The sequence below is a fragment of the Aegilops tauschii genome, chromosome 4, assembly GCF_002575655.3.
Source record: "Aegilops tauschii subsp. strangulata cultivar AL8/78 chromosome 4, Aet v6.0, whole genome shotgun sequence".
NCBI classification, from domain to species: domain Eukaryota; kingdom Viridiplantae; phylum Streptophyta; class Magnoliopsida; order Poales; family Poaceae; genus Aegilops; species Aegilops tauschii.
Window position 1 is genome coordinate 54940313 of NC_053038.3, and position 19209 is coordinate 54959521.

Sequence of the window (19209 nt, forward strand, 5' to 3'; positions counted from 1 at the left end):
TTGTCGAGGAAACAATGTTTTGACATCCTATCTGCAAGATTTCATAAATAATGCAGTAACTGCTAACATAATTCCAACAGACTCTTAGCATCGCTACGAGTGAGAAAGTCTCATCGTAGTCAACTCCTTGAACTTGTCAGAAAACATCTTAACGACAAGTCGAGCTTTCTTAATGGTGATACTTACCATCATTGTCCGTTTTCCCTTTTAAAATCCATATGTACCCAACAGCCTTACGACCATCAAGTAGTTCTTCCAAAGTCTATACTTTGTTTTTATACATGGATCCTCTCTCGGATTTTATGGCCTCGAGCCATTCGTCGGAATCTGGGCCCACCATCGCTTCTCCATAGCTCGTAGGTTCATTGTTGTCTAGCAACATGACTTCCAAGAAAGGATTACGTACCACTCTGAAGTAGTACGCATCCTTGTCGTCCTACGAGGTTTGGTAGTGACTTGATCCGAAGTTTCATGATCACTATCATAAGCTTCCACTTCAATTGGTGTAGGTGCCACAGGAACAACTTCTTGTGCCTTGCTACACACTAGTTGAAGTGACGGTTCAATAACCTCATCAAGTCTCCACCATCCTCCCACTCAATTCTTTCGAGAGAAACTTTTCCTCGAGAAAGGACCCATTTCTAGAAACAATCACTTTTGCTTCCAGATCTGAAATAGGAGGTATACCCAACTGTTTTGGGTATTCTATGAAGATGCATTTATCCGCTTTGGGTTCGAGCTTATCAGCCTGAAACTTTTTCACATAAGCGTCACAGCCCCAAACTTTTAATAAACGACAGCTTAGGTTTCTCTAAACCATATTTCATACGGTGTCATCTCAAAGGAATTACGTGGTGCCCTATTAAAGTGAATGCGGTTGTCTCTAATGCCTAACCCATAAACGATAGTGGTAATTCGATAAGAGACATCATGGTATGCACCATATCCAATAGGGTGCATTTATGATGTTCGGACACACCATCACACTATGGTGTTCCAGGCGGTATTAGTTGTGAAACAATTTCCACAATTTCTTAATTGTGTACCAAACTCGTAACTCAGATATTCATCTCTATGATCATATCATAGACATCTTATCCTCTTGTCACGACGATCTTCTACTTCACTCTAAAATTACTTCAAACTTGTATTTCATCAAGTAAATATACTTAGAATCTACTCAAATCATCTGTGAAGTAAGAGCATAATGATATTCACTGTGTGCCTCAACACTCATTGGATTGCACACATCAAATGTATTACTTCCAACAAGTTGCTCTTTTGTTCCATCTCACTGAAAACGAGGCCTTTTAGTCCTTGCCCATGTGGTATGATTTGCATGTCTCAAGTGATTCAAAATTAAGTGAGTCCAAATGATCCATCTGCATGGAGTTTCTTCATGAATATATACCAATAGACATGGTTCGCATGTCTCAATCTTTTCAAAAACGAGTGAGTCCAAAGATCCATCTACATGGAGCTTCTTCATGCGTTTTATACCAATATGACTCAAATGGCAGTGCCACAAGTATGTGGTACTATCATTACTATCTTATATCTTTTGGCATGATCATGTGTATCACTACGATCCAGATTCAATAAACCATTCATTTTAGGTGCAAGACCATTGAAGGTATTATTCAAATAAACAGAGTAATCATTATTCTCCTTAAATGAATAACCATGTTGCGATAAACATAATCCACTCATGTCTATGCTCAATGCAAACACCAAATAACAATTATTTAGGTTTAACACCAATCTCGATGGTAGAGGGAGCATGCGATGCTTGATCACATCAACCTTGGAAACACTTCCAACACATATCGTCATCTCACCTTTAGTTAGTCTCCATTTATTCCGTAGCCTTTTATTTCGAGTTACCAACACTTAGCAACCGAACCGGTATCTAATACCCTGGTGCTACTAGGAGTACTAGTAAAGTACACATTAATATAATGTATATCCAATATACTTCTGTCGACCTTACCAGCCTTCTCATCTACCAAGTATCTACGGTAGTTCTGCTTCAGTGACCGTTCCCCTCATTACAGAAGCACTTAGTCTCGGGTTTGGGTTCTACCTTGGGTTTCTTTACTAGAGCAGCAACTGATTTGCCGTTTCATGAAGTATCCCTTCTTGCCCTTGCCCTTCTTGAAACTAGTGGTTTTACTAACCATCAACAATTGATGCTCCTACTTGATTTCTACTTTCGCGGTGTCAAACATCGCGAATAGCTCAAGGATCATCATATCTATCCCTGATATGTTATAGTTCATCACGAAGCTCTAGTAGCTTGGTGGCAGTGACTTTGGAGAACCATCACTATCTCATCTGGAAGACAACTCCCACTCGATTCAAGCGATTGTAGTACTCAGACAATCCGAGCACATGCTCAACGATTGAGCTTTTCTCCCTTAGTTTGCAGGCTTAAAAACTTGTCAGAGGTCTCACACCTCTTGACGTGCGCACGAGCCTAAAATCCCAATTTCAGCTCTGGGAACATCTCATATGTTCCGTGACGTTTCAAAATGTCTTCGGTGCCTTAATTCTAAACCGTTTAACATTACGCACTGAACTATCACGTAGTCGTCAAAACGTGTATGTCAGATGTTCGCAACATCCACAGATGACGCTCGAGGTTCAGCACACCGAGCGGTGCATTAAGGACATACGCCTTCTGCGCAGCAATGAGGACAATCCTCAGTGTACGGACCCAGTCCGCATAATTGCTACTGTCAACTTTCAACTAAATTTTCTCTAGGAACATATCTTAAACGTAGAACTAAAGCGTAAGCTATGACATAATTTGCAAAAACCTTTTGACTATGTTCATGGCAATTAAGTTCATCTGATTATTTAATGAACTCCCACTTACACTACTGGAATCAGCTAATTTGCCATCTGCCAGCTCTTTGCCGTCTGCTAGCTGACGGCAAAGAAGCTCTTTGCCGTCCGCCAGCTCTTTGCCATCAGCTACCCAAAAGCAGACGGCAAAGAAGCTCTTTGCCGTCCGCCAGCTCTTTGCCGTCGGCCAGCTGACGGCAAAGAATCTTTGCCGTCCGCTGGCGGACGGCAAAGAGTGAGGTGGCCCCCACCCCCCGCCCGTTTTTGAAAAACTTAACGGGACGGCAAAGAGGCAAAAAAGCGGACGGCAAAGGGGGGCGGACGGCAAAGAGCCTACTACCTAACGGCCCGTACCCCCGCCCGTTACTCGCTTCTTCCCTCTCCCTCCCACGCCGCCGTTTCTCTCCTCCCACGCCGCCGCCCGCCGCGCGCCGCCGCCGCCCCGTCGCCCCCGCCGCCCCGGCTCGCCGCCGCCCCGGGGCCCCGTCGCCCTCACCGCCCCGGCCCCCCGCCGCCCCGCGCCCCCCGCGCCCCCCGCCGCCCCGTCGCCCCCCGCCGCCCCGTCGCCCCCGCCGCCCCGGCTCGCCGCCGCCCCGGGGCCCGTCGCCCTCACCGCCCCGGCCCCCCGCCGCCCCCGGCCCCCCGCCGCCCCGCGCCCCCCGCCCCCCGCCGCCCCGTCGCCCCCGCCGCCCCGGCTCGCCGCCGCCCCCAGGCCGCCTCCTCCACCGCCCCGCCCCCTCCTCCACCGGCCTCCTCCACCCCCCAGGTGAGCCCCCATTTTTCAGTTTTTTTTTCTGTTTTTTTCCTTTTTTTTTCCTTTTTAGTTTTAGTTTTAGTTTAGATTTAGTTTTAGTTGTAGTTTTAGGTTTAGGTTGTAGAAGAAAAAAGAAGAAGAGGAAGAAGAAGAAGAAGAGAAAAAGAGGAGAGGAGGAGAAGAAGAAGAGGAAAAAGGAAAGGAAGAAGAAGAAGAGGAGGAGGAGAAGAAAAAAGAAGAAGAGGAAGAAGAAGAAGAAAAAAGAGGAGAGGAGGAGAAGAAGAAGAGGAAAAAGGAAAGGAAGAAGAAGAAGAGGAGGGGGAGAAGAAAAAAGAAGAAGAGGAAGAAGAAGAAGAAGAAAAAAAAAGAGGAGAGGAGGAGAAGAAGAAGAGGAAAAAGGAAAGGAAGAAGAAGAAGAAGAGGAGGAGGAGAAGAAAAAAGAAGAAGAGGAAGAAAAGGAAGAATAGGAAGAAGAAGAAAAGGAAAAAAGAGGAAAAAACCCCAACCCGACACGGCACCCCGACCCCGACGCGGCACCCCGACACGACACCCCGACCCCTAGACCCCGACCCCGACACCCCGACCCCGAGCCTGACCCGACACCCCGACCCCGACACCGACACGGCACCCCGACCCCGACCCCGACCCCGACATCCCGACCCCGACCCCGACACCCCGACCCCGAGCCTGACCCGACACCCCGACCCCGACCCGGCACCCCGACCCGACACCCCGACCCGACACCCCGACCCCGAGACCCCGACCCCGAGCCTGACCCGACACCCCGACCCCGACACCGACACGGCACCCCGACCCCGACCCGGCACCCCGACCAGACACCCCGACCCCGAGCCTGACCCGACACCCCGACCCCGACACCGACACGGCACCCCGACCCCGACCCGGCACCCCGACCCCGAGACCCCGAGCACGATACCCCGACCCGGACCCCGACCCCGACACCCCGACCCCGAGCCTGACCCGACACCCCGACCCCGACACCGACACGGCACACCGACCCCGACCCGGCACCCCGACCCGACACCCCGACCCGACACCCCGACCCGACACCCCGACCCCGAGACCCCAACCCCGACCCCGACACGGCACCCCGAGACCGACACGACACCCCGACCCCCGACACGTCCCGAAAAGGTGTTCTTTGGCCTTCCAGAAGCCGACGGGGTCATATATTTGTGAATTATTAGTTAGGTCATATATCTTTCGATTTTGTTATGAAAAACATCATATATAATTGTGTTGATCGGGTAGTTTTAAATGTGCAGTTGTTTCATCGCTGCGAGGTTTGGTGTTCGACGACCTGGCCGTGCGTTTGACGAGCTCTGCCCCTTCGTTCGTGGGTGAGCACAAATGACATGTCCTCCTCCCCCATTAATTATTTGATCTATTCCGATGAAACTTGATAGCTAGATATATATGTGTCTTGAATTATCAGTATGCGTAACCAATATGTGTCTCCCGTTCGAAAGCGTCATAGTTATAAATATGCATGCATTTGCATATTTATAACCTTGATTCTTTCGAATTGTCCAACGCTATCCATGGACAGCCCGAGTATGTTTAGATTGGGTTCGTTTTCCCATATGCTTTGCTCCGGATCCGACGCATAAATTTCGTCAGTGCCTCCCCTGTTGTTCTCCGGGTACACATCCTCTCTGTTTATTGCAGAGACGTGTATCAGGAGAACAGCGGGGAGGTGCTGCCGAAATTTTGCGTAGGATCCGGGGCATAGCATGGGAAAATGAACCCAATCTAAACATACTCGGGTGGGATTAGGACCTATCATTACCTATTAGAGTGTAGGTTGCATGGACGTAATAAAATTGACAAAGTAGATCAACTGATGAATACATACATGGTGAATTATATATATATATATTTGTTGTGTGTCTAGTAGCTCTGAAAGTCAAGATGAGTGATCGTGCGTGGATGTACACCGGTCACACTGGTCAGAACAAATGGAGCACTGAATGGTTCACAAAAACCAAGGGGTTTGTGCGAGCCGCATTTGCAAATGGCCAGAGGAAAACCTGGTGCCCCTGTTTACGGTGCGGCAATTGGGAAAAGAGGACAGAGGCTGAAATGGGCAAACACCTGCAGAAGAGTGGTTTTACGCCCGATTATACGGTGTGGACATTTCATGGTGAGTCTGCCCAACGTGATCGAGCCGAGGTGGATCGTCGTCGCACCGACGAGCATGGTACCGGTATGGAAAACATGGTGCAAGACTTTGATGATGCTCGGGATTCGGACGAGGAGATGGAGGAATCTGCAAAGGCCTTCAATGAAATGTTGGAGTCTGCAAAACGTCCGCTCCATGAGCACACTGAGCTTTGTCAGTTGGATGCCATCTCACAAGTAATGGCTCTGAAGGCTCAGTTCAACTTGGGCAGAGAATGCTATGATGCAATGATGACAATATTTGGACGCTTTCTACCCAAAGGCCATGTAATGCCTGCAAACCTGTACCAGTCGGACAAAATCCTCCGTGCACTGAAGATGCCCTATGATAAGATACATGCCTGTGAGAAAGGATGTGTCTTGTTTAGGCTTGACTATGCGGACTTGAACTGTTGTCCCATTTGCAAGTCTTCCAGGTATGTTGTGGTAGACAACGGTATGGGTGAGAAGACACAGACCAAAATCCCCGTTAGTGTTCTTCGGTATATGCCAATCGTACCAAGACTTCAACGTCTTTTCATGGTCGAAGAGACGGCCAGACAGATGACATGGCACAAAACGGGCAAAAGAACCGAACTAGATGCAGATGGGAATCTGATGATTGTACACACATCGGATGGTGTTGCGTGGAAAAAGTTTGATGAATTACATGGTGACAAAGCGGCAGATCCGAGGCATCCTCGAGTCGGCATCAGCACGGATGGGTTCAGTGTGTTTGGTATGACGGCAGCCCAATACAGTTGTTGGCCCGTATTTGTCTTTCCACTCAATCTCCCCCCGGACAGATTATGAAAAGAAAGAACATTTTCCTGACGTTGATAATTCCAGGGCCCAACTATCCGGGGAAAAATATGAATGTGTACATGCAACCGCTTAAGGACGAATTGCAAGAAGCCTGGGATAATGGGTTCAAGACATACGATGCCTATAGCAAACGGAACTTCATAATGCGTGTCTGGTACATGTACTCGACGCATGACTTGCCGGCGTATGCGCTATTCGTTGGCTGGTGTGTGCATGGAAGGTTCCCGTGCCCCACATGCAAGGGAGCTCTTGAGTTTCGTTGGCTTCAGGCCGGTCGCAAGTTTTCTTGCTTCGACATGCATAGAGAGTTCCTGAATCCTCGCCATAAGTTCAGGAAAGACAAGAAGAACTTCATCAGAGGTAGAGTTGTCAAAAACTCTGCACCACATGCATTGACAGGCCAACAGACCCTGGATCAGTTAAACACTCTCGAGCCAGATCCCGAGCGTCCAGGGTACTTCAAGGGGTATAATTCTAAGCACGCCTGGACTCACAAAACATGCTTATGGGATCTGCCTTACTTCAAAGACCTCCTTTGCCCACACAACATCGACGTGATGCACACTGAGAAGAATATCGCCGAGGCACTTTTTGGTACATTGTTCGGCATAGATGGGAAGTCAAAGGATAATACTAAGGCTAGAGTCGATCTGGAGGCGCTATGTGATATGCCGTTACAAAACATGAAAGAACCGAAAGGAAAGCAGAACTGGACGAAGCCAAAGGCATGGTTCAATCTTGGAAGGCCGGCTATGAGGGAAATTATCTTGTGGGTGAAAATGCAGTTGATGTTCCCCGATGGGTATGCAGCGAATCTACAGAGGGGAGCCAGTCTTGATAAATTGAAGATATTTGGTCTCAAGAGTCATGATTGGCACATATGGATTGAGCGGGTAATGCCGGTGATGTTGCGTGGCTTCATCCCTGAGGATGAATGGCTAGTACTGGCAGAACTCAGCTATTTCTTCCGTGTTCTTTGTGCGAAAGAACTATCGCCTAGCGTGCTAGAAGAAATGGAAGAGTTGGCGCCGGAGTTGATCTGCAAGTTAGAGAAGATCTTTCCACCGGGCTTCTTTAATCCAATGCAACATTTGATTTTGCATCTCCCGACCGAGGCAAGATTGGGGGGGCCCGTGCAAAATCGTTGGTGCTACCCAACTGAGAGGATGCAGAAGACGCTTCGACAAAAATGTAAAAATAAACGTAGAATTGAAGCATCGATGGCTGAGGCATTCATCACTGAGGAGGCGGCAAACTTCGTGACAGCACACTACGAAGCCAAAAATCGTCATTTGCATAATCCGAAGCCTCGGTACAATGCTGACGACCCTAAAAAGGGTGGATCCAACCTCAGCCTATTCAAAGGGAATCTCGCACCAGCCAGTGTTTCAAATCCAGTATCTTTGGATAACGAACAATGGCGGACCATTTCGTTGTATATCTTCAACAACCTGATAGAAGTGCGGCCGTACATCGAGTAAGTTCTCGGTACATAGTTTCGCAACTTCTATTTCCTTTGAACTGCTCTTATTCCTGGATATTTCATACAGTCGATACGTCGCCTTATTCTCGTATGGAGCGGTGATCCAAAAGGATTCTGTCGAAGAGTATGAGCTTCTCGCAAAGCAAGGTGGCGGCTATCCCGGTTTCATCTCTTGGTTCAAACAAACGGTAATTTCTATTAGACTTGTAGGCTAATTTGTAGGCGGCTATCCCGGTTTCATTCGCTAATTTGTGCGTAATGCAACAATCCTTTCATATTAAACTTGTAGGCTAATTCAGAGTCTATGGATGCCGAATTGAGACAAGTCGCTAATGGTTTTGACTATAAGGTCCGTTCATTTGACAAATACGACATCAACGGGTATCGCTTTCGTACCTATGGCAAAGAGCTATCTATGGCCGACCGAAAGTCTACAAATTGTTGTGTATCTGCTATCGGCGAAGGAGGTACCGAGTATTATGGGAGAGTTGAAGCAATTTATGAACTTCTATTCTATGGTGAAAACCCACCGAATGTCGTAGTCTTCAAATGTTATTGGTTTCAGCCGAAGGAGACTAGAAGAACTCATGAACATATAGGGCTAGTTGAAATCAACCAAAGCACCCATTTAGATGTTCCTGATGTCTATATTACGGCTCAACAAGCAACCCAAGTATTCTATCTACCGTGGGCCTGCCAAACTAATCCAAATCTGAAAGGTTGGGATGTCGTTTATGAAGTGCCGCCACGTGCTAGACTATCTCCCCCAAAGGAAGAGGATTATGAACCTCACATTAACCCAGACACATATGAAGGAGAATTCTTCCAAGAGACACGTCTTTCCAAAAAGCGTTTCAAGAACCGCTATACTTCACCCCAAAACATTGAAGTAGACAGTGACAGTGAATCCGACATCACCCCAGAGGAGGAACAAGAAGAGCCGGAACAAGAAGAGGTTACTGCTGCGGATGACCTGTCATTGCTTGACCGATTACGTCAAGGTGGCCTTGCACATGTTGATGCCACTGAACCCTATGAGCCCGTCATTGATTATAGTGATGATGATGATTATGCATTTATTGATGATACTGATCGAGATTATTAGTAGTGTCAGGTATTAAATTTTTTAATGTTGTACTTGATGATGATACACTTAAGTGATACACATATTATTATTCATGTCGGTCTTTTTTTTATGTTGTACTAATTTCGTTTACTGTTTGTCATGGCAGGTGTTGAAAGATGGTGGGCGCTGGTCGGGAGCGCGCCAAGGCTCCTTCTTCCTCGGCGCGTGGTCTGAGGTCTTCGATTCCAGACGTACCTCTTCGCCGAGCGTTGCTGGACAGTATGTCCACACCGCCGGGCCCTTCTTCGTCCACCGCGGTGCCCAGCAGGGGACGAGGTAGGAAGAGAGGAGGTGGGGCACGTGGTCGCGGGAGAGGAGGTAGGGTGACTGCTAGGGCGCCTTCCTCGTCGCCACCCCCAGCTGTTTCACCCGAGCACGTGACTGCTAGGGTGGACTCGTCCGAGGAGGAGGCTACACGGACTCCGGTCCACGGGTCTTGGGCCCACGAGCCTCGGGTCGACTGGCCTTCGGCCCACGAGAGTTCGGCCCACGAGACCCCGGAGGAGCACACGTCCGGATGGGGTACCTGGCCGGATCAGCCCGAGGAGCCGAGTGGCCATGCTGATGATGGCGGGGAGCCGACTGATCTTGAGGAGGAGGGCGGCACCGTCTACCAGCGTGGTGCTACACGGCTCCCGTCCGTGCCGGCGACCCGCGAGCAGAGGTGGTTGATCTTCCCTGATGGGGAGAGGTACGTAAGTGCATTTAAAATTTTTGTACCTTCTGCATTCACGTTTCTTCAAATAACTAATGCGTAGGCCTTGTCATGCTGCAGGGGTTGGGACCACCATCATAGTGTCCGCCGGCCCAACTCCGTCCTTGGAGTTCTTTGCCGGCAAAACTTCCCGGGGTTTGTCACGTTGCCTGGTGAGGGTCGGCTTCCAGAGCTTGGGTTGAGCTGGGAGCACTACGTGGCTGCCCCGGCCCCGCCGGATGTCATTATCGACGGTGTCGTGTGCGACACGAGGGCAGACATGGTGATCAGGACATTCTGGGTAATTTCTCCTTTACACATTTCAAAATCTTCAACTAGCTAGTTATTAATTGTACTAATCAATATTGTCTCATTTGATTGCAGACATTCTACAGGTGTGAGGAGGGATACGAGGAGGACTGCGCAAATGTTATCGAGAACGTCTGCAAGCGCCTACTCCAGAACTTACGGCACGAGGCTCGGGTGCAGGCTGTTCGAGACTACTACGCCTTGCGTGGTATCAAGAAGACCAAGCCAGCGTGCCGCGATAAGTTCCTGAGTAAGGAGCAGTACATGAAGGTAATTCTTAAGGCCTTCTACTTAAGTTCCTTCATTTAGTAATTCTTAGCCGTAGCGCTCAAGTTTCTATTTGCTAACTTAGGCGCCTCCGAGATGGTGTGCGGATCGGATGGATTGTTGGGAGGTGTTGGTCGATGAGTGGTGCTCACAAGAATGGCTAGCCCTCCACAACCAGGCCAAGGACAAACGTGCCCAAATGGAAGGTGTGCCACACCATCAAGGCAGCTCCAACTTATATCAGTTCGGGCGCAACTGGGTATGTGGTTTGCTTCATGATTCATGCAATTCATTCATCATGCTAGCTTGAGCCCTTTAATTACTAACTTTCATTGCTTCTCTCTTTCAGGCACGCCACAATAAGGCGGATAAGGTGCCAGAGGTGTACGACCTGTATGCCATGGCCCACACTGGCTCTTACAAGAAAGTCAAGGCTTTCTCTCAGTCTGACCTCGATGATGCAAACAACTTCACCAACATCTCCTCCCACAACAAGCTCGTGAGATATAGAGATGAGGGGAAGGCGAGGAAAGGGGAGGACTTTAACCCGAGCCAGGGTCCCATTGATCCAGAGCTGGTGATGATATCTGGTGGCGGGAGGTCCCATGGCTCCATAGCCATTGGAGATGGACTTATCCGTTGTCCTAGCACTCTCCCGGAGATCAAGGCGCGCCAGTCGAGCTCCGCTCCTGAGATAAGGCCTCGTGAACGGCCAGTGCAACTCGCCATCAAGGTTAGTGATACGTACTCAGTTATCTGTCTCCATTACATTGTGTGCGCTTCCATCAATGATTACAAATGGTCATGTGAGTGGTGTTGCAGGCTGCTATACAGACTGAGAGAGATAGAACGGAGAAACTTCTGGCGGAGGCGGCGGAGAGGCAGCGGGAGATGGAGGAGAGGACGAGAAAGATGATGGAGGAGGAGAGGGCACGGAATGACATGCAGGCAAGGGCCATGTACGAGCTCCTTGTGGTAAGTTTCTTCTGCAGATTACTTGCTAGTCTTAACATTTGAGTCTCATTACTAACTAGTATGACTCTGTTCTGAAAACCAAATGTGCAGTCTGTGTGCGAGAAGTCCGGTCAGCCCGCTCCGCCGATGCCAGTGATTGCTCCTGGGAGCACGGTGAGTTTAGTTTGAATGGACATTAGTTGGTAGTCTCAACATTTGAGTGTCGTAATGCTAACGAGACATTGAAAATGATCTTTGTTGCAGCTTAACTCCAGAAACGCATCGCACGATCCTTCTCCAGGTAGCGGCACTAGCCACCCCGGTCCTACACCTCCCTGATCACGGTAAGTTTCTCTAGTGTTTTGCTTAACAAATGCATAAAGACCTAGACTTAGCTTTATTTCCTCCAATATGCTTACCATAATGACCTAGAGTTAGCTTATTTTCCTCCAAAATGACCCATTTTACCTAGGTTAGCTTATAAATGATGCAGTTCATCCAAGTTAGCTCAAAAATGACCCATTTCACCTAGATTAGCTCCTAAATGATCCATTTTACCTACGTTAGCTTTAAAATGGCCCATTTCACCTACGTTAACTCCAAAATGACCCATCTTACCTAGGTTATCTCATAAACGATCCATTTCAACTAATTTAGCTCATAAACGATCCATTTGACCTAAGTGAGCAAAAAAAAACGATCCATTTCACCTAAATTAGCTCTTAAATGATCCATTTCACCTAAGTTAGCTAAAAAACGATCCATTTCAACTAAATTAGCTAAAAAAATGATCCATTTCAACAAAGTTAGCTCATAAACGATCCATTTCAACTAAGTTAGCTCAAAAACGATCCTTTTGACCTAAGTGAGCTAAAAAACGACCCATTTCACCTTAGTTACCTCAAAAACGATCCATTTCAACTAAGTTAGCTCAAAAACGATCCATTTCAACTAGGTTAGCTCCAAAATGACCCATTTCACCTTACTTAGCTCAAAAACGATGCCCTTCACCTTAGTTAGCTCATAAACGACCCATTTCAACTAAGTTAGCTCATAAATGATCCATTTCAACTAAGTTAGCTCATAAACAACCCATTTCAACTTAGTTAGCTCATATATGATCCATTTCACCTAAGTTAGCTCATAAATGACATATACTTCTTGTTCTAGTCTTCTTCTTGTTCTAGTCACCTATTTCTAACTTTCCTATTTACCATTTTGCAGATTTCATTCACTTGATGGAAGCTAGCTTGCTATGATGGAGTGCTTGCTTTTCCTTTGATGAAACTTTGCATTGTATCTAGCTTGCTATCTTCATGACACTTTGCATTGTAATATATATATGGATGGAACAATGTGTATGGATGGAACTTCCTTATGTATGAACAATGTGTATGGATGAAACTGATGTGATATGTCATATGAAACTTATGTGCTAGATATGTGTTGGATATGTGCTGGATATGAAACTTATATATGTGATATGTGCTGCAAATTGTGGGATTTAATAAAAAACAGAAAAAACAGACAATATGCAGGCTCTTTGCCGTCTGCCACCGACGGCAAAGAGCCTTTGCCGTCTGCCGCGGACGGCAAAGAAGCCACGTGGCAGCCAACTGTGCTTCCTGGGAGCTGACCCATTTGGTCAGTTTGCCTACAGTGGCAGACGGCAAAGACTTTGCCGTCAGTGGCAGACGGCAAAGAACCTGCACTTTGCCATCAGTGGCAGACGGCAAAGAACCTGGCATCTAGTGACGTGTAGATGACATCATAAGGCGGACGGCAAAGACCAAAGGCTCTTTGCCGTCTGCGGCGGACGGCAAAGGTCTGCCGTTAGCCACTTAACGGACTGACAGCGCAAATATTGCCGTCCGCCCTCTTTGCCGTCCGCTGCGGACGGCAAAGAGCCTTTGCCGTCCGCCGCCAGGAAGCAGACGGCAAAGAAGCTGTTTACCGTAGCCTTCTTTGCCGGAGCCTTTTGCCGTCCGCGGCTGACGGCAAAGGTCTTTGCCGTCCGCCTTTCGAGCCTTTGCCGTCCGCCATGGCAGACGGCAAAGTAGCTGTTTCCTGTAGTGTTAGATAGACATCCTTCTAGTCATCTAAGTGATACATGATCCGAATCGACTAGACCGTTGTAGCGACCAGACCTCAAACAGTCTGTGCTGCAGTGCACCAGTGTCATCCCTGGATCAGTAATGCTGACACGCACAGTACAAATGGAGGATTTATAACAGAGTAGCAATCACACACTTATTACAACGAATATCTCAAAAGAGAATAAGTATGATAAATATGGCTTAAGGCCATCTAATACGATAACAGCGGAAGACTTGGAAGAATAGTGAGTCCATCAACTCCAATGGCATCACTGAGTATAAGACCACGACCTAAGGCACCTTACTCGTCGTCTGAAAAGTCTGCAACATGAAACGTTGCAGCCCGGAAACGGGTCAGCACATGGAATATGCTGGCAATGTAACACATAGAGAGTAATGAACATAATAATGCTATACTACATGCATATATGGCTGGTAGAAAGCTCTATGGTTACAGTTTTGCGAAAAGCCAGTTTTTCCCTACTGCAAAGGAATAAATTTTATTTAACTATCATGGTGGTTGTTAAACATTGAGATGGTTGACAGCATCTCAATCCCAATTAAGTATCATCATTAACCCAACAAAATTAATTAAAGTAACATGATGAGATTCACATGATAATCCAAGTACTAGATACTCAAGATGTCCATAACCGGGGACACGGCTAACCATGATTAGATTGTACACTCTGCAGAGGTTTGCGCACTTTTCCCCACAAGACTCGATCGCCTCCGCTTGATTCTCGCACTACATGATGTTTGAGAAACGGATGACCGAGACACAGTCTTTTAGAAGCGTTAGCACCTTACGATGGGTAGACCGGTACACCTACATCCCCTACATCTGCTAGTCTACCACTGTAAGAGTTCACACAACTTAATCAACTATGCTAGAGCCCATAATAGCTTGTGGCTGCACACGGAAGTTTCTAGCATGAATAATCTCATGATCCCTTTGAACCTGGGTGGCGGTCCAAAAGAAAACAGGCAATCCTGGAATACCCAGGTACCTCAATCCACCTAGATGTGAGTTTTAGTTGCCACCTTAGGTTTAACCATATATTAACAATCTCACTTCTGTCATGGATATCTCTCAAACCCAATCCACGTCTACAAGCATAGCATAGCAATATAGGCAACATAGAAGTAACTCCCAAGGGTTTGATAATAAAACAGGTGATAGGTACTACCTCAACTACATCCCAATACCCACAATTTAATTAGATCCTAACCATGCAATGTTTGAGGCTTGATCTAATGCAACAAAACTGGGTAGTAAAGGGGTATGATCAAAGTGTTACTTGCCTTGCTGATGATCCGCGAAACCTAGCGATTCGAAGTAGCAAGCGGCACACTCTGGGTACTCTATCGTAAACAAACAAGCAAACAATAAGTACTCATCTAATGCACAGGTAAAACTCAAATAAGAGAACTAACCAGAAAATTCAACTTAAGAACTCCGGTTTGGAAAAAGAATCAATCAAACGAAGCAACGAAAATCAAACGGCGAAAGAAACAAGCTTCATTTACTAATCTGGATCTAAATCAAATTTTAGAGTAGCAAAAACTTGTTTGAGTAGGTTAAACGGAAAGAGAATTTCGAGACGAAACTCTAGGCGCTTGAATCGCATAATTCCGATAAACGAGCGAAAAGTTAAACTAAAACGAAAATCTGATCAGAAATCGCGATCTGCAATAATCGCAGAAAATTCGTCGAAAAAGAAAACTCACGAACAGTTAACCGAACGGACGTTCGTTAACAGCGTCAATCCGACGAACACGTTCGTTAAAATGAACGGGTCGGTGAACGTTCACTAGATCATTAAACCGAAAAAATAAATAAACCGAACTAGGGTTTAGAAAGAAGAAAAAATGAACGGTTTTTTTAAGAAAACCGGCACGGCGGCGGCGGCGGCTCGGCTACCTTGTCGGCAGCTCCGGCGGGGCTCCGGCGGGTCGGGCGAGGGCGGCGAGGGGCGACGGGGTTCGGGCGTCGGCGGGGGCGGCGGGCGGCGGCGTACGGCGGCTCCTCCTTCGGGCGGCGGGGCGGGCGGCTCCTGGCGGCGGGGACGGGTGCGGGTCGGGGCGGCGGGGTGAGGAGAAGGACGGGGGGCTCGGGGTATAAAAGGAGGGGGTGGCGTGGAGGAGGGGGCAAGGCGGCGGAGTGACGAGTCCGGGAGGGACACGGGCGGCGGCGGCGTCTCCGTCTCGGTCTCTAGGAGGGAGACGAGGCGCGGGCTGGCTGGGCCGCGGGCTAGGCTTCGGCCCAGTCGGCGCTCGGCGTTTTTTTTTATAAATAATTCGCCGAATCTAAAAAAATCGCAAAAAAATAAATAAAAATCCAAAAATGCTAAAACAAATTTTACCCGTCTAATTAAAATAATTAGAACGAGATGAACATTTTTCTTGGCCCAAAAATGCAGTTTTGAAAACGTGCAATTTTTTTAATGCAAACAAAATTGCAAATAAAATCCGAATAAAATCAAATATTTGATTTTAATATTTTTCCTCCAATATTTCAATTATTTTGGAGAAGTCATATTTTCTCCTCTCATTTATTTTAATATGAAATATCTTTCGGAGAGAAAATAATTAAAACCAAAATCCTTGTTTCCCTTATTTCATAAAAATCAAATAGGAAAGTCAAGAAAATCCCCAACTCTCTCCGAGGGTCTTTGAGTTGCTTAGGATTTTTTTCGAGGATTTGCCACAAATGCAATAAAATATGCTATTTAATGATGATCTAATGTATAACATTCCAAATTGAAAATTTGGGATGTTACAAACCTACCCCCTTAAGATGAATCTCGCCCTCGAGATTCGGGTTGGCTAGAAAATAGGTGAGAGTGGTTCTTCCGTAGATCTTCCTCTCGCTCCCAGGTGGCTTCATCCTTAGTGTGGTGACTCCACTGAACTTTGCAGAACTTGATAACCTTGCTGCGGGTGACTCGGCTGGCATACTCAAGAATCTTAACTGGTTTCTCCTCATAGGTCAAATCACTTTCCAACTGAATCGCTTCTACTGGCACTGTATCTCTCAGTGGTATCTCAGCCATCTCTGCGTGGCACTTCTTCAACTGGGAAACGTGAAATACATCATGAACTCCTGAGAATCCTTCAGGCAATTCCAGCTTGTAAGCAACTTCTCCCATACGCTCCAAAACTCTGTATGGTCCGATAAAACGTGGCGCTAACTTTCCCTTAACTCCAAAGCGCTTCACTCCTCGAAGTGGTGATACTCGAAGATAAACTTTGTCTTCGACTTCGTGAACTGTCTCCTTACGTTTAGAATCCGCATAACTCTTCTGCCTGGACTGGGCTACCTTGAGCCTATCGCGAATCAACCTCACTTTCTGTTCAGACTCTTTAATCAAATCTGGTCCAAACAACTGACGGTCTCCAACTTCGTCCCATAAAAATGGTGTTCTACACCTCCTTCCGTATAAAGCTTCGAAAGGGGCCATCTTCAAACTGGTTTGATAACTGTTGTTGTAAGAAAACTCTGCATATGGCAAATTGTCGTCCCAACTTGATCCATAATCTAGCGCACAAGCTCTCAACATGTCTTCCAAAATCTGATTGACTCTCTCGGTCTGTCCATCTATCTGTGGGTGAAAGGCTGTACTGAATTCTAGCCTGGTTCCCAAAGTTTCATGTAACTGATTCCAAAACTTCGAGGTAAACTGGGTTCCTCTATCTGATACAATGGTCCTCGGAACTCAATGCAAACATACGATTCTGGTCATGTATATCTTTGCCAACTTAGCACTGGTGTAAGTGGTCTTCACTGGAATGAAATGAGCTACTTTCGTCAAACGATCGACTACAACCCATATTGAGTCATAGCCTAAACGAGTCCTGGGCAATCCCGTGATAAAATCCATGCCTAGTTTATCCCACTTCCATTCGGGTATCCGCAATGGCTATAGCAATCCTGCTGGCTTCTGATGTTCTGCCTTCACTCTCTGACATACATCACAAACTGCTACATACTCCGCAATATCCTTCTTCATTCCGGTCCACCAGAAAGTATCCTTCAAATCCAAATACATCTTGGTATTTCCTGGGTGAATCGAATACGGTGAATCATGGGCCTCTTGCAAGATCAACTTCCTAATCTCCGGATCATTGGGCACATAAACGCGGTCCTCAAACCATAAGGTATCGTGCTCATCCTCACGAAATCCCTTGGCTTTTCCTTTGCTCATCCTTTCCTTTATATCGTTAATTTCCTTGTCTGTCTTCTGAGCTTCTCTGATCTTTTCCATCAAAGTAGACTGAATCTCCAATGTTGCTAAGTAGCCTCTTGGAACTATCTCCAAACATAGCTCGCGAAGATCCTCGGCTAATACTTTCGGTAACTCTCCGGTCATGAGTGTGTTGACATGGCTCTTGCGGCTCAACGCATCTGCTACTACGTTAGCCTTCCCTGGGTGGTAATGCAATCTCATATCATAATCCTTAATGAGCTCCAACCATCTCCTCTGCCTGAGATTCAACTCCTTCTGCGTGAAAATGTACTTCAAACTCTTGTGATCCGTGTACACCTCACAATGGTTTCCGATGAGAAAATGTCTCCATGTCTTCAACGCATGCACTACGGCTGCTAATTCCAAATCATGCGTGGCATAATTCTTCTCATGGGGTTTAAGTTGTCGTGAAGCATATGAAACAACTCTTCCTTCCTGCATAAGCACTGCTCCAAGTCCTCGACGTGAAGCGTCACAATAAACTTCATAATCCTTGCGTTGGTCTGGCAGAATCAACACTGGTGATGTAACCAAACGTTTCTTCAACTCTTGGAAACTAGCTTCACATTCCTCAGTCCAATTGAATTTGGTGTCTTTCTTCAATAGCTCAGTCATGGGTTTTGCAATCTTTGAGAAATGAGAAAAGTATGTTTTTGGTCCCTCAAGTTCCCACAAAGTATAGACATGATCCCTCAAAAAATTTTGGTATACATTTGGTCCCTCAAGTCTCAAAACCGGATAAGCTTGGTCCTAAACCAGATTTTGAGCATGTTGACCGGGTTTGACCGCCACAAAACCGCCCGATGAATAGTAAATTTGAAAAAAAAAACTTCAAAAAAATGACAAAATTTTTGCAAGAGCCCGTCCGATCTCATTTCAGGAGAAAATTTTCGTCGCACCTTGCGCACTTAAGCATATTGGACCCCAAAAAGTTTCATAATTTTTTGATTTTGTTTTGATTTTTTTTGAATTTACTATTCATCAGGCAGATATTTTTGTTTTCTTTTTGCCACGAGCTCCTCGCGTGCCGAAAGAGCCTGAAATTTTGTTCGCATCTTGCGCATGTAAGCATATTCGACCCCAAAAAATTTCAGATTTTTTTGAAGTTTTTTTTTCGAATTTACTGTTCATCGGGCGGTTTTGTGGCGGTCAAAACTTGTCAATATACTCAAAATCTGGTTTAGGACCAAACTTATCCGCTTTTGAGACTTGAGGGACCAAATGTATACCAAAAAATCTTGAGGGACCAAGCCTATACTTTGTGGGAACTTGAGGGACCAAAAACATACTTTTCTCTTGAGAAATTCTCAATGAACCTCCGGTAGTATCCTGCAAGTCCAAGAAAACTCCGGATCTCTCCAACTGACGTGGGTGATTCCCAACTTGTTACTGTGTCAACTTTGGCGGGGTCTACTACTATTCC